We start from the raw sequence: 15,489 nt of genomic DNA, 5'->3' as shown, positions 1-15,489 counted from the left end.
AGAGCTGACTGCTAATTTCCAATTTGTTTAATGTGTGTGGTCAAATACTTTGCAGACAAACTGATTCATCATGGCTGTATCTCTATGTGTTTCCACACATGTCTCTATCCCCTCCCACCCCCATCACCACTCAAAGAGAAGGAAAGTTTGCAATCTGTTGTTCATCTTAAACTCTGCTCAGTCTTTTGCTGGGAAATATAAACAGCTTCCCGCCAGTGTTGAGGGAAAGTTTGTGATTTAGGAGAAGCAAGCGACTTTTCAATGTGGCTGGTTGTAGCCACCGCCCTTCTCCTTGCTCAGCGAGCCCTGCTCTCTCAAGCAGCATAGCTGTGAACAGCCCTGTCCCCAAGCCGCACTAGTTGCCACACCCTGGGAACGCCCCTTTTCCTGCCACAGCCCTGGCTTCCCCTGCGTGTGCATCAGCTGGAAGGCTAAGTCAGATCCCTGTGAGGCCGGAAGGCTTGCCTGGCATCTGTCACATCTCAGCTGCCACCCAGGCCCATTCCAAGCCCACTGGAGTCACGTGGAGCAATCTCTTCCTTGTCTAATAAGCACCGTTGTTCTATGATTCTTGGTACCGACCTCCTTCTCCAGCATCTTTGGCCCTCACTAAGGTGGAAGCAGAATCCACTACTCCCTTAGCCAACACTGAGCCATGGGGCCCAGAGAGTGGGTCGGCAGCAGGTCTAGCCCAATTACAGAATTACCCAGTCCATCATTGTCTCCGAGTGGGGACAGCCAGCATCTGCTGGACAGTTAGGACATTCTTTCTTGCGGTGAGATGGCGACAGAACTAAATTCCTGCACAAGTCACCAACAGCCATATGCGAGGGTCCCAGGGCTGGGAAAGTGGACGGCAACGTCTTGAGAACTGGAGGGCCCATTTAAACTCACAGCAGGTTCCTGGAGACTGATACTGACAGCAAGGGATGGGGCCCTGCTCACAGGAGCTGATCAGGGGAGTCCTCGTAAAGACAAATATTGAAGACTTGAGTTTTTTTCCATTACAGAATCACTGTCTCGTTTTTCCTGTCCTCGGCTACACACGATCACACACATATACCACGAGTTCATCTTTCTCTGTGATTATCAACAAGCACCAGAGACTTTCTTCCATTCTCTGCCTAGTGGTGCACAGCCTCCCAGGGGACAAATCACAAGGAAATTAGTGAACTCCAGGTGTTTGCATATGTATTTAAATATTCAATGCCTGGGTGTTTATGATTCCAAAATATCTGGTTGGGGTAGTTAAAACCTCAGGCAATTTGAGACAAATGAGTCTAAGTATTCATGTATTTATCGCTCATCTAACAAATAAATACCGAGTGTCTTGCATGAGCCAGGAGGTATCCGGGGAACAAGACACAGACCATCGCTGTTTGTTGATGCATAGGTAAGCCCTTGGTGGATTAATCAGACCTCTCACATGCTAGCTGTTGCTCTGGCTTTTTAAAGAGCCTCCTGCTGTGTCCTCGGATCTGTGTCAGCTATCTCCGGCAGTCCACTCGTCTCTGGCACACACGCACTCTGGGCTGCTTGGAAATAGGGCATCATCTCCACTCACTCTCATCTTGATGGGATCTGTGTGCGTGTTGTAACTTTACATTCTTTCTGCTGGAGGTTGCTCATCATCTTAAGACTGTGGCTGGAAAAGAAGGTTCCAGAATGGCAGGCTCTCAAAGGGCTGGTGGTGGTGAATGACAGTGGGAAGGCCAGTGGGCCCAGTCCTGTGGGAAAGAGAATGGGAGGATATATTAGAAGAACAGACTTCTAGCTGGGCATCGTGGCTCACACCTGTAATCCCAGCACTTGGGAGGTTGAGGCGGGTGGATTGCCTGAGGTCAGGAGTTTGAGACCAGCCTGGTCAACATAGTGAACACCTCTCTCTACTAAAAATACAAAAAATTAGCTGGGCGTGGTGGCGAGTGCCTGTAATCCCAGCTACTAGGGAGGCTAAGGCAGGAGAATCACTTGAACCTGAAAGGCAGAGGTTGCAGTGAGCCGAGATCGCGTCATTACACTCCAGCCTGGGCAACAAGAGTGAAACTCTGTCTCAAAAAAGAAAAAAAAAAGAAAAAGGGACTACTTTTTAGAGGCTATTATTTGTGCTGTGGCCAGATTCCTCTGAGCTTAACAGAAGTGGATCCTGGAGCCATGCCAGTTCTGCCTTAGGTGGAGGTATTTTGCTAGACATCCAGGAAGCGGATTATGACAGGGTGGAGGGACTGGGAATCGGAGGTGCTCTGAGCCCCATTCCAGGGGGAGCAGATTTCCCAGGTGGAGGAGGCAAATTTGAGTCTAAACCAGAGGGTGAAGCTGGACAAGGGAGACAGAAGCAAAGGCCTCCCATCCAAGAGAAATCTCAAGGCCTAGCGGGACCGGCTTCTCAGGTTCTTACTCAGGAATGCTTCAAAGACCCTGAACTGTGGTTGGCAATTTCTCAGTCGCCCTGGCTTGGAAACTTGGACTCCCCACCCAGGGATCATTCCACAGCTCTTCACTGTTACCAGTTCCTCAGATCCGTACACTCTTCCGCAGCTGCTCAAGGACCGTCCCTAGGGGAGTGGGGAACACAAAGGGAACCCAGGGTCCCTTATCCTTATCCGTGGAAAACTGAACACGGAAACTCCATCTTCCTCCATAAATTCAAGAGAAAAGCTGTATTCGTCACAGGATTCACAAGACTAATTATTAAATCTTTATGATTTATGGATTCAATTTTTATTGGGCGTGGGCCAAGAAATATTTGCTGAGCTTCTGCCTACTGGACTAGCGGAATAAATCTCCTCTAATTCTCTTCCTCCTTCTTAGGACTTTCTTTCAGTCCCTGTTTTTTTTTTCTCGGCTCTCCACTTGTAAGAGAAGCCTTCTCAACCCCTCCTTAGTCCTTACACCATCACATCGAGCTCTTCCCTGTCGCCGTCCTTGACTGCATTGGAGACTTAGAAATGTGTTCATCGGTTTGCTTCTCCACTGGACTATCAGCTCTCCGGAGGTGAAAACCCTAACTTATTTTTCTTTCATCTCCTTCGGTGCCTAGCGCTATGCTCAGCACAGAGCAAGGAGCTCCGTAAGCATTTGTCAGACAAGTGAACGAATGAGGGAATGAATGAAGGAGTCTGGAGATGCATCTGATGTGGATGCGGGTGACAGGGCAGACAGCAACGGCCAGGTGGGCATGAACATGCTGGGCGCCCACTTGTGCCAGGCACAGTGCTGGAAGGACATCACTGCTGCGCCTGCACCTTCCTTCCAGCCAGAAAGACTTGCTTGCACCCTGGGGCTTGCTTCTGGTAGGATACCGGGGCCCTCTGCATTTCCAGAGTCTTGACAAGCAGAGAATGAATGCTCTTTCAGACGGCATCCTCATCAGTTTACACTCCAATCGCCTTCTCCCAAAAAATTAAATTGCCTTTTCTTCCTCAGGAGGTATAATAATCCCCGCAACAGATTGTTTCCTGTTCTATAAAACGACTCCCTTCTGCTCGCCACATCCCTGCCGCAGCATTACCTTCTCTCAGTGTCTTCTATGCCCCTCTCTTAGGCTCCTTCTTCCTGTGCAAATGAGCCTCCTTGTCCCTGAGCACAGGTCCCCCGACTCACCCTTAAACCCTGACCTGGTCTTTGGTGGATCTCAGCCCCAGCTCAGCACCCCCTTGCCTTTTATGTAGACGGCAAGAGTCTGTGCAACCTTCCTTCTCCCGGCCCTTGGCTCCAGGAGTGTGAAGCCTGGGGAGCTTTTTCATCTAATTTTCCAGCAAACTTAAACTAGACAATTGAAGACTCAGTTAGGGAGTGGAGTTCTGCATGCTCTCCCAGGGGAGTGCACTTAGCTCTGGAAATCTTAGCTTACAGAGGTCACTCCCATCTTTTCCAGATTCCCCCTTTTTCGTAGACCAACGATTTTTTTGGAGGGTACCAGGCACTTGTGCTTAGCCAGCAAGGAGTGGGGTGGAGTGGGTGGGAGGTGAGGGACTCATCTCAATAAAGCAGAGGCTGAGGACAGTGGAAATGAGGGCAGGATTCAAAGGAAGCAGCCCATCGAAGGCACAGTGGATGAGCTCTACAAGGCTAGAGACACAGAGGCCCGCGGGCTCACACCCACCGCTAAGACTGAAGGAAGCGTATTCTGATAGGGACTGAGAGTACAATACGCGTGCATGTGCATGTGTGTGTGCAGACACACCCCATCAGATAGTGCCCTCTGAATCTAGCTCAGGCTAGAAACCCAGACAGGATAGAGGCATTGGGTGGGGTGTTTGGTAAATTGCGCCCACTCGGTCACCGTAGGGACTAAGACTTGTTACATTAACAAGGAAATAGGGCAATTAGGCTACGACTTAGGGCAATGCTGCAAGGAAAAAGTGCAGAAGTGCGGACAGCTCTTTGTTTTTTTGTTTGTTTGTTTTTTGAGATGGAGTCTCCCTCTGTCGCTCTGTCGCCCAGGCTGGAGTGCAGTGGCTCGATCTCGGCTCACTGCAATCTCCACCTCCTGAGTTCAAGTGATTCTCCTGCCCCATCGTCCCAAGTAGCTGGGATTACAGGCGCACCACCATGCCTGGCTAATTTTTGTGATGGGGTTTCACTCTTGTCGCCCAAGCTGGAGTGCCATGGCGCGATCTCGGCTCACTGCAACCTCTGCCTCCTGGGTTCAAGCGATTCTCCTGCCTCAGCCTCCCGACACCTGGCTAATTTTTGTATTTTTAATAGAGATGGGTTTTCGACGTGTTGTCCAGGCTGGTCACAGTCAGCTCTTTGCCTGTCTAGATTCACCCCATCCTCCCACTCCCACCTCCGGCCACCTCCATTGCCTCCTGCACTGAAAGAGGACTAGGGCAACAGGGACTCCATCTCCTCCGGCTTCTGACTGGATTCAGCCAATGAAGAGCCTTAGCAAATCAGGGGGAAGGAGAAAAGGGACTCCAGGGTGCTTATTTCCCTGGCTGCATTCCTATGCCCGTGCCCTGGGCTGGTCGTTTTCTTCCTTTAAGTGCACCCCAACTCCGCACAGCTGCCTCTCTTTCGTGGTTCTGGGAGCCCATCCCTCCTCGGGTCCTAAGCACAGCTGCCTCTGTTTCCTGGTTCTGGGAGCCCATCCCTCCTCGGGTCCTAAGCACAGCTGCCTCTGTTTCCTGGTTCTGGGAGCCCATCCCTCCTCGGGTCCTAAGCGCAGCTGCCTCTCTTTCCTGGTTCTGGGAGCCCATCCCTCCTCGGGTCCTAAGCACAGCTGCCTCTCTTTCGTGGTTCTGGGAGCCCATCCCTCCTCGGGTCCCTTAGGACTTAGGGATGGTCATAGGTCTGCCGCAGCCAGCCCTGGGGTTCTGAGCTATTTTTTTCATTCTCCTACACTCCAACCTTAAGTTTATTATTAGTTAGCTTTTTATAAATAAAACCTCCCTGAGTTACCCTAACTTGACAGTGCCATTTGTCTCCTGTTGGGATCCTGACTGATACAGATATAATTGTATTTCAATATGATTACTGTTTTGTTTTTAAAAATACTGTTGGGAGGGCTGGGCGCTGTGGCTTACGCCTGTAATCCCAGCACTTTGGGAGGCTGAGGCAGGCGGATCACTTGAGGTCAGGAGTTCAAGACCAGCCTGGCCACTATGGCAAAATTCCATCTCTACTAAAATTACAAAAATTAGCTGGGCGTGGTGGCAGGTGCCTGTAATCCCAGCTACTCGGGAGTCTGAGGTAGGAGAATTGCTTGAACCTGGGAGGCAGAGGTTGCAGTGAGCCAAGATCATGCCACTGCACTCTAAAAAAAAAAAAATTATATATATTTTTTGTCTGCATCTGTGGTGCATCCGGGCTTTGTCTGCATCTGCATCTTTTAAGAATAAAAGGGGCTACTTCCTTTTTGAGAGAGTGAGCCCAGAAAGCATCGACTGGGCAAGGACTACACTCGGCTCAACTTTGGAACCTCAGGAAGGGTCCTCGTGGTGGCAGACAGAGGGGGCTGCACCAGGGTGAGCACCTGGGTGGGAACCTGGGCGGGCCAAGGCCTCCTCTCTGCCTGGTGCGGCTTCCTGCATAGGTCTGACCACCACTCAGACCAAAGCCACCCCGCCCCAGAACTGGGGTCTGACCAGACATCTCTCACTGGCCCCCACTTACAAATATGCAACTCTTTCTTAGCAGCTGCGTGTCTTCAAGGAATGATGGGACACTATGTTTAAGCTCCAGAAATCGAAGCAGGACTCAAAGAAGCAGGCCAGTTCTGCTCTGCCCCCGAAGGTGAGTGCTTACTCTTTACTGCTGCATTTTGGAACAGTAAAAAAATAATCGTTTACAGCAGAGCATCAGAGAACGCACAGTCCGAGGCTTATAGGAAATACTTGCAGGTTGGTTAGCTGGTTGGCTAGTTGGTTGGTTGGGAAACATCTGCTGTGGGAAGGTAGAAGAGAATTGGCCCTGTGGCTAGAGACAGCTTGGAAATGGAAAGAACCCTGAACTGGGCTCAGGACCCGGTCCCCTGACCTCTCTATGTGACCTTGAGCAATGCACTTCCCTACCTGGGACGTCATGTTCCTCCACAGACAGGGGATTAAATAGGTATCACGAGATAACTTCTGAGACCCATTGCGGTGAAAGCATTTTGCGATTTTTGCCTCTGGAGGAAGTATTGAAAAGTCAGACAGTCCAAAGATGAATTTTAAAATGACTTCCAAGTCTGATTCCTGGGACAGTTGGGGCCAGAAGAGGAGAACAACCTGCATTTACCATTAGGACCAACATGAAGTGGAAAAGAACTGCCCCAGAGCCAGGGACCTGAGTAGGCAGGACTCGAGGAGAACCGCCTGGGCAGACAGCATCAGCAGACACAATACTGCTGATTTTTTTTTTTCCCAATGGAAAAGTCCTTTTTGTCTGAGGCAATGTTTTCCACAGCTCTAGGGGACTGTGGTCATTTCCTAACAAGGTTTTTCCTATTTTGTGCAGCTGTGGTCTGGCATTGGCAACACTGAGTGTTTTCAGGCTGAAACTCACTTAGGTCCTCCAGGGCCAAAGGCTGCTGGGTAAATTCAGGGTTTGGTGCAATCTGTGCTATAGTCTCTGCCCCTCAAACCATGGGGCACTGCCCTTTTCTTTAATACTTTGGAATTATAGCATTAGAGGCATAAAATTACAAAATATCAGAGCTGTAAAGACTTTGAGAGGCCACCTAGTCTATTCTTCTTCTAGAGAAGGGGAAACTGAAGCCCAGAAAAGGAGAGGAACTGACTCCAAGCCACACGTTCAATTAGAGAGAAGCCCACCCTCCTGACTCTTGATCCAGGTCCTCTGGACTCTCAGCCAACACCTGTCCACTGCACTTCCTCCTTTGGGGATGTGGGGAGTGAGGTGACCAGGAGAAGGTCACTTAGAAGGTCACTTAGAAGGTCAGTTAGAAGAGAAACTAACTGGCTATGAATGATTTCATATGTTTCAACCTTATGCCTCTACCTCCTGGTTACCTGATGATACCTCTCTCTCTATTTCCTGATTACTCCTCCTGGTTACCTGATGATACCTCTCTCTCTGTTTCCTGATTACTCCATCCTTGTTCTTTGGCTTTCAGTGTTTATTAGAGATAATAGATGGGCTACATGCACACACAGGTTCATTCCATTGACGTTCACCAAGAGCCTTCCACTGCTGAGGATGCAAGATGAGTAAGTTACAGGTCCACTGTAGCCTGGGAGAGTCACTTTCCCTGTCCGAAGCAGTGAGCATAGCAGAGTCCAACTAAAGCACTGCTCAGGTGGCACAGAGAAGGGGTTTGCTCTGTCTAGCGCAGATCGGGGATTGCAGAAGAAGATTGATTGGCAAATAGAGATCTAACTATACATAATCGATGCCGATATTTTGCTTATTTGGTAAAGGAGTTGAAATCCATTTCTAGCATATGGGTAGGTGTTTGTATTTAATTTATCATGACCATCAGGCAAGGGCCATGAGAAACAGGGTCTCCCCTGGATTCAGCCTCATATGGTTCTGCCTCAGGTGGCAATTTCGCAGCCCCTTTCTCTACTTCATCTTTTCTGGTATTAGCTTACGCTGCTGACTAAATGCACCTGGCCTGTTCATAGCCTAAAAGCCTCTGCCAAAGTCTTTCTCATCCCACTGAAGACACAGCCTTCGGGAAGGGACAGCAGGCTAAGCCAAGCTGAGCCTGTGCCTGTACCTTTGTCACATTCAGGAGCCACAGTGGGACTAGGGATTCCCTTTCCACCGGGAGGCTGGGAGAGAGTACGATGGGAGTCAATCTTCCAGGTCTCTTTGAAAAGAAAGTCAGTTTGAAAATGTCGAACACCTGGCTCAGTTAGACCTTTCTCCAGGTTGTCATTTACTTAGAAAAGGAGCACTATTCAAGCCTTAAATGTCAGCTTCTTGCCTCTAAAACTGTGGGATCGGGTAAACCCCTGGGCACTTCAGCCTGTACTCCTATACCAAGGGCTGGGCTCCCTGGCTGTTAGTGGAGGGCAGCAGACACCCTGCCCAGGAATCCTATACCAAGGGCTGGGCTCCCTGGCTGTTAGTGGAGGGCAGCAGACACCCTGCCCAGGAATCCTATACCAAGGGCTGGGCTCCCTGGCTATTAGTGGAGGGCAGCAGACACCCCGCCCAGGAGTCAGCCCCAGGGAAATGTCCACTAGGTACCAAAGATTCTGGGATTTTGGTTTGTCTGTGAGTTTCATGCATCTCATTCCTGAGGGCAGTTCCTAAATCTTTACCCTTGTATATTTGAAAGATGACAACTCTTTAAAAACATGACTAGACCTGAGCTTTAAGTCCCAAGCTTGGGTCCCTTTACCTGGCAGCTCTTCCTGTATCCAGCCAGCCGCCTTCTATGAGCTAATCCCTGTCTTGGCTCCTGCCTGTGCACTGCCTTCCCCATCCCTGTGAGGCACCATATGCTTAATGATACCCTCTAAAGAGGACGAATCTCCCTTAGCTGTCCTCTAACATTTGGAATGTACTGTCCCCTCTACAGTGTTAAAAAAACAAAACAAAACAAATTAAGCTGTAATGCAGCTGGAGAGCTAATGGACCTCTCTTTCTAAGGAAAAGGAAAACAAAGATTCCAACCATTTGCAGCTCCTGAAAAATCCCGCTGACAGATGATCAGCCTCATTCCAGGCTAACTAACTGCTAACGAGCTTGAATTCGCCTATTCAGGGAATGTCCTTTGTTCACTTCTCTGCTACCTGAATTGTCTTCCCACTCTGCCTTCAGACACACTGAGCCAGAAGTTCAGCTCGGGGGCAAGAGACGGCAAAATGTGAGCCTCGAATCATCAGAGATCACCACAGTGATGTCTTGAAATTCAAGGCAATATGAGTGTGTTACTGGGCTCAGTATCAGCCGGTATTACGAGAAACACTGGGGCATTTCCAGTGCAGATTATTTTAAATGGGAGAGTTCTTTTTTACTGTCACTTCTCCATTCTGGTCATAGAATGATTATTGACCATTATTGGGCCCTAACCATATTCACAAAACGTGGCTCTCACCCAGTATTTCCACATTATTGCTCTAGATTGCTTTAAATGGAATATACACACAGTAATGAGTCAGTTTTAGTGGAAGAGGCTTATCCTCAAACCTTACATAACTGCACTGTAGTCTTGACTTTGTTCCTCTCCAGCTACTGGGCTGAAGACAGACAAAACAATCAGCCAACTCAGTTTAACACCTCCCTCGACCATGCCTCCCCTTGCCCCGACACACGCCAGATTAACACTCTTCTCAGGCATCATTCAGAACAACGGCTCTCAATTCTGGCTGCAAACAGAATCATCAGGGAGCTTTTTAAAAACAAAAGAAAAAAAATCAATACCCAGGCCCTACTCCAAATCAATTAAAATAGATTTTAGGGGGATGGGCCTCAGGCATGGGAATTTTTATAAAGCTGCCGTGTTTATACCGACATGCGCCATAAATGGGAATCTCTGTTTTAAACTTGACCAAAATTAATGATTAGAGGTTTTGCTTGCACACCAAGCAGGCAAATTTAATATTTAATATTTATATAAAACTTAAGATCATCACTCTTGGAATCAAATAAAACCAACAGAAAGGTACAACTATATAGTGCAACCAAGTTGCACAGGAAGAGAACAAAAATAGAGATACTTGCTCTTTTTTTTTTTTTTTTTTGAGATGGAGTCTTGTTCTGTCACCAGGCTGGAGTGCAGTGATGCGATCTTGGCTCACTGCAACCTCCGCCTGCCAGGTTCAAGGGATTCTCCTGCCTCAGCCTCTCTAGTAGCTGGGACTACAGGTACGCACCACCACACCTGGCTAATTTTTGTATTTTTAGTAGAGACAGGGTTTCACCATGTTGGCCAGGATGGTCTCGATCTCCTGACCTTGTGATCTGCCAGCCTCAGCCTCCCAAAGTGCTGGGATTACAGGCATGAGCCACCGCACCCAGCCAAGATACTTGTTCTAATGCCACCTAACTTGGCCAGATCTTTGGAGGCCCTAAAGCAATAACATAGACAAACAACTTCGGACAAATAAGTTTCCACCGAGTATGCACAGATTAAGACTTTAACTCAGGGATGAGGGAAGTCACAATAATGAGCAGGATCCCAAGGTGTCTGGCTTTGGCAGCCAGTTCTCCCCAGACTGCGTCTTGCTTCATATGTGCCCTTTAGGTAAGAGGGCCTAACAGGCTAATGGGCGCCTAATGGTAAGTGGGGCTGGACTCAGACTAGAAATTTGGCAGGACGATGCCCCGGGATCTAGGCTGTTCCATTACTATTCCCAAAAGGGGAACAATGCTGAATAGAGATCTGAAGTAGAATCAGCTTGTCCCTGGGACAGGGTAAGGGGAGAGGTGGGGAGTGAGAGGGCTCAAGACAAATGATGATACACCTTGTTCAGATCTCCTCTTCAAGGTCTCTGCAGACAGAAAAGTGCCATTCTCGGCAGCCCCCGGGACAGTTCCACGTCAGGCTCATCCCTCCCTGCACCCACCATGGCCTAAAACGCAGGTTTGACTGTACTAGGAATCAGGGATGTTTGCACTCAGCTACAGTATATCTCCACAGCCATGTGTCAGTGACTTCAGCGTTCCAAAAACCTGGAAAGAAATCTGCTGTCCAAACAAATCTGAAATATTTGCAAGTCAAAAAAAAAAAAAAAAAAAGACAACACCTGGGTCTGTTTTCTATAGGAGAGAAAGGGAGCTGTAAATGTAATTAGAAGGAGATATCTCCTGCATTCTTTGTTTTTTTAATTTTATTATTATACTTTAAGTTTTAGGGTACATGTGCACAACGTGCAGGTTTGTTACATATGTACACATGTGCCATGTTGGTGTGCTGCACCCATTAACTCCTCATTTAGCATTAGGTATATCTCCTAATGCTATCCCTCCCCTCTCCCACCACCCCACAACAGTCCCTGGTATGTGATGTTCCCCTTCCTGTGTCCATGTGTTCTCATTGTTCAATTCCCACCTATGAGTGAGAACATGCGGTGTTTGGTTTTTTGTCCTTGCGATAGTTTGCTGAGAATGATGGTTTCCAGTTTCATCCATGTCCCTACAAAGGACATGAACTCATCATTTTTTATGGCTGCATAGTGTTCCATGGTGTATATGTGCCACATTTTCTTAATCCAGTCTATCGTTGTTGGACATTTAGGTTGGTTCCAAGTCTTTGCTATTGTGAATAGTGCCATAATAAACATACGTGTGCATGTGTCTTTATAGCAGCATGATTTATAATCCTTTGGGTATATACCCAGTAATGGGATGGCTGGGTCAAATGGTATTTCTAGTTCTAGATCCCTCAGGAATCGCCACACTGACTTCCACAATGGTTGAACTAGTTTACAGTCCCACCAACAGTGTAAAAGTGTTCCTATTTCTCCACATCCTCTCCAGCACCTGTTGTTTCCTGACATTTTAATGATCACCATTCTAACTGGTGTGAGATGGTATCTCATTGTGGTTTTGATTTGCATTTCTCTGATGGCCAGTAATGATGAGCATTTTTTCATGTGTTTTTTGGCTGCATAAATGTCTTCTTTTGAGAAGTGTCTGTTCATATCCTTTGCCCACTTTTTGATGGGGTTGTTTGTTTTTTTTCTTGTAAATTTGTTTGAGTTCATTGTAGATTCTGGATACTAGCCCTTTGTCAGATGAGTAGGTTGCAAAAATTTTCTCCCATTCTGTAGGTTGCCTATTCACTCTGATGGTTGTTTCTTTTGCTGTGCAGAAGTTCTTTAGTTTAATTAGATCCCATTTGTCAATTTTGGCTTTTGTTGCCATTGCTTTTGGTGTTTTAGACATGAAGTCCTTGCCCATGCCTGTGTCCTGAATGGTATTGCCTAGGTTTTCTTCTAGGGTTTTTATGGTTTTAGTTTTAACATTTAAGTCTTTAATCCATCTTGAATTAATTTTTGTATAAGGTGTAAGGAAGGGATCCAGTTTCAGCTTTCTACATATGGCTAGCCAGTTTTCCCAGCACCATTTATTAAATAGGGAATCCTTTCCCCATTGCTTGTTTTTCTCAGGTTTGTCAAATATCAGATAGTTGTAGATATGTGACATTATTTCTGAGGGCTCTGTTCTGTTCCATTGGTCTATATCTCTGTTTTGGTACCAGTACCATGCTGTTTTGGTTACTGTAGCCTTGTAGTATAGTTTGAAGTCAGGTAGCATGATGCTTCCAGCTTTGTTCTTTTGGCTTAGGATTGACTTGGCAATGCGGGCTCTTTTTTGGTTCCATATGAACTTTAAAGTAGTTTTTTCCAATTCTGTGAAGAAAGTCATTGGTAGCTTGATGGGGATGGCATTGAATCTATAAATTACCTTGGGCAGTATGGCCATTTTCATGATATTGATTCTTCCTACCCATGAGCATGGAATGTTCTTCCATTTGTTTGTATCCTCTTTTATTTCATTGAGCAGTGGTTTGTAGTTCTCCTTGAAGAGGTCCTTCACATCCCTTCTAAGTTGGATTCCTAGGTATTTTATTCTCTTTGAAGCAATTGTGAATGGGAGTTCACTCATGATTTGGCTCTCTGTTTGTTATTGGTGTATAAGAATGCTTGTGATTTTTGTACATTGATTTTTGTATCCTGAGACTTTGCCGATGTTGCTTATCAGCTTGAGGAGATTTTGGGCTGAGACAGTGGGGTTTTCTAGATATACAATCATGTCATCTGCAAACAGGGACAATTTTACTTCCTCTTTTCCTAATTGAATACCCTTCATTTCCTTCTCCTGCCTTATTGCCCTGGCCAGAACTTCCAACACTATGTTGAATAGGAGTGGTGAGAGAGGGCATCCCTGTCTTGTGCCCATTTTCAAAGGGAATGCTTCCAGTTTTTGCCCATTCAGTATGATGTTGGCTGTGGGTTTGTCATAGATAGCTCTTATTATTTTGAGATATGTCCCATCAATACCTAATTTATTGAGAGTTTTTAGCATGAAGGGTTGTTGAATTTTGTCAAAGGCCTTTTCTGCATCTATTGAGATAATCATGTGGTTTTTGTCTTTGGTTCTGTTTATATGCTGGATTACATTTATTGATTTGCATATATTGAACCAGCCTTGCATCCCAGGGATGAAGCCCACTTGATCATGGTGGATAAGCTTTTTGATGTGCTGCTGGATTTTGTTTGCCAGTATTTTATTGAGGATTCTTGCATCGATGTTCATCAAGGATATTGGTCTAAAATTCTCTTTTTTGGTTGTGTCTCTGCCAGGCTTTGTTATCAGGATGATGCTGGCCTCATAAAATGAGTTAGGGTGGATTCCCTCTTTTTATATTGATTAGAATAGTTTCAGAAGGAATGGTACCAGCTCCTCCTTGTACCTGTGGTAGAATTCGGCTGTGAATCCATCTGGTCCTGGACTTATTTTGGTTGGTAAGCTATTGATTATTGCCTCAATTTCAGATCCTGTTATTGGTCTATTCGGAGACTCAATTTCTTCCTGGTTTAGTCTTGGGAGGGTGTATGTGTTGAGGAATTTATCCATTTCTTCTAGATTTTCTAGTTTATTTGTGTAGAGGTGTTTATAATATTCTCTGATGGTAGTTTGTATTTCTGTGGGATCGGTGGTGATATCCCCTTTATCATTTTTTATTGCGTCTATTTGATTCTTCTCTATTTTCTTCTTTATTAGTCTTGCTAGTGGTCTATCAATTTTGTTGATCTTTTCAAAAAACCAGCTCCTGGATTCATTAATTTTTTGAAGGGTTTTTTGTGTCTCTATTTCCTTCAGTTCTGCTCTGATCTTAGTTATTTCTTGCCTTCTGCTAGCTTTTGAATGTGTTTGCTCTTGCGTTTCTAGTTCTTTTAATTGTGATATTAGGGTGTCAATTTTAGATCTTTCCTGCTTTCTCTTGTGGGCATTTAGTGCTATATATTTCCCTCTACACACTGCTTTGAATGTTTCCCAGAGATTCTGGTATGTTGTGTCTTTGTTCTCGTTGGTTTCAAAGAACATCTTTATTTCTGCCTTCATTTCATTATTTACCCAGTAGTCATTCAGGAGCAGGTTGTTCAGTTTCCATGTAGTTGAGCGGTTTTGAGTGAGTTTCTTAATCCTGAGTTCTAGTTTGATGGCACTGTGGTCTGAGAGACAGTTTGTTATAATTTCTGTTCTTTTACATTTGCTGAGGAGTGCTTTACTTCCAACTATGTGGTCAATTTTGGAGTAGGTGTGGTGTGGTGCTGAAAAGAATGTATATTCTGTTGATTTGGGGTGGAGAGTTCTGTAGATGTCTATTAGGCCCGCTTGGTGCAGAGCTGAGTTCAATTCCTGGGTATCCTTGTTAATTTTCTGTCTCATTGATCTGTCTAATGTTGACAGTAGGGTGTTAAAGTCTCCCATTATTATTGTGTGGGAGTCTAAGTCTCTTTGTAGGTCACTAAGGACTTGCTTTATGAATCTGGGTGCTCCTGTATTGGGTGCATATATATTTAGGATAGTTAGCTCTTCTTGTTGAATTGATCCCTTTACCATTATGTAATGGCCTTCTTTATCTCTTTTTATCTTTGTTGGTTTAAAGTCTGTTTTATCAGAGACTAGGTTGCAACCCCTGCCTTTTTTTTGTTTTCCATTTGCTTGGTAGATCTTCCTCCATCCCTTTATTTTGAGCCTATGTGTGTCCCTGCAGGTGAGATGTGTTTCCTGAATACAGCACACTGATGGGTCTTGACTCTTTATCCAATTTGCCAGTCTGTGTCTTTTAATTGGAGCATTTAGCCCATTTACATTTAAAGTTAATATTGTTATGTGTGAATTTGATCCTGTCATTATGATGTTAGCTGGTTATTGTGCTCGTTAGTTGATGCAGTTTCTTCCTAGCCTTGATGGTCTTTACAATTTGGCATGTTTTTGCAGTGGCTGGTATGGGTTGTTCCTTTCCATGTTTAGTGCTTCCTTCAGGAGCTCTTTTAGGGCAGGCCTGGTGGTGACAAAATCTCTCAGCATTTGCTTGTCTGTAAAGTATTTTATTTCTCCTTCACTTATGAA

At 45.9% G+C, this 15,489-nt stretch overlaps 1 long non-coding RNA gene across 1 annotated transcript in view; it reads left to right on the top strand.

Moving 5' to 3' along the window:
• LOC134809635 (uncharacterized) overlaps positions 1-12,131 on the top strand; it is a 43,585-nt gene extending 31,454 nt beyond the window's left edge. The window contains exons 4-5 of the long non-coding RNA XR_010155902.1: positions 6,142-6,240; positions 9,052-12,131. This is a non-coding gene — a long non-coding RNA (uncharacterized LOC134809635). The remainder of the gene's footprint in view (positions 1-6,141; positions 6,241-9,051) is intronic.
• The last annotated feature ends 3,358 nt before the right edge of the window (positions 12,132-15,489 follow it).

The sequence above is a fragment of the Pan troglodytes genome, chromosome 2, assembly GCF_028858775.2.
Source record: "Pan troglodytes isolate AG18354 chromosome 2, NHGRI_mPanTro3-v2.0_pri, whole genome shotgun sequence".
Classification (NCBI taxonomy): Eukaryota; Metazoa; Chordata; class Mammalia; order Primates; family Hominidae; genus Pan; species Pan troglodytes.
This window is presented reverse-complemented; position numbering and strand designations above follow the sequence as displayed.